This window comes from Lupinus angustifolius, chromosome LG02 (assembly GCF_001865875.1).
Source record: "Lupinus angustifolius cultivar Tanjil chromosome LG02, LupAngTanjil_v1.0, whole genome shotgun sequence".
NCBI lineage: Eukaryota > Viridiplantae > Streptophyta > Magnoliopsida > Fabales > Fabaceae > Lupinus > Lupinus angustifolius.
Window position 1 is genome coordinate 12,883,042 of NC_032010.1, and position 872 is coordinate 12,883,913.

Below are 872 nucleotides of genomic sequence, written 5' to 3' on the forward strand. Positions count from 1 at the left end.
TCCTCAACCTCATCCTCTTCCTCATCCTCATCTTACCGTCATCCTCTTCCTCATCCTATCCTCCTCGTGATCCTCAATCTACTCCTCATCCTATCGTCATCCTTATTCTCGTCCTCATCTTGTCCTCATTCTCATCCTCGTCCTCATCCTATCCTCATCCTCATTCTCGTCCTCATCCTCTTCCTAATCCCCATAAGAAATCAAAGAAACTATTCAATGGTTTGACTCCCTTCCTACCGATAAAGAAAACGTTTCTTTCGGCGTAGCCCCAGCCAAAGAATCTCTCGTTCTTTCCTTTTCTTACACTCTAAGCTATGAAGAAACACACAATCTCTACTGGTGATACGACACCAAGAGATTCCCTTTACAACAATTTATTCAAGAATTACAAGAGTAAAATTAAGCTATTCCTAAGCTCAAATACAACAAGAAGGCTTTACTCTAATGCACATCTAACACAAACTCATGTGAAATGACAAGTATTAGTTATGAAAACAGAAGTTACAGAATTATAAAACTTCATGAAAAACGCATCAAAATATGCATGAACATGTGAGGGAAAACATGAGAGATTATAACATGAAATGCACTCAATCCTAAAGCAAGGAATCTCTCATTTCTAAACTCACTAATGCACTTAACAAATAGATGCAACAATTAACACGTAAAATGCTCTAACTCTCTAATAAATGCAACATGCAACTTATGAGATTAATTCTGAAAACGCAGTTTATAAAGAATCAGTCCAGAACCCCAGATAATCGATTAACAGACAATCTTAATCAATTAACGGGACTAAAAATTATAACTGATTCTGTTTGTTCAGTTTTCAGTTTCAACAACTTAAAAATCAGTTAGGTTAATCGATTAAC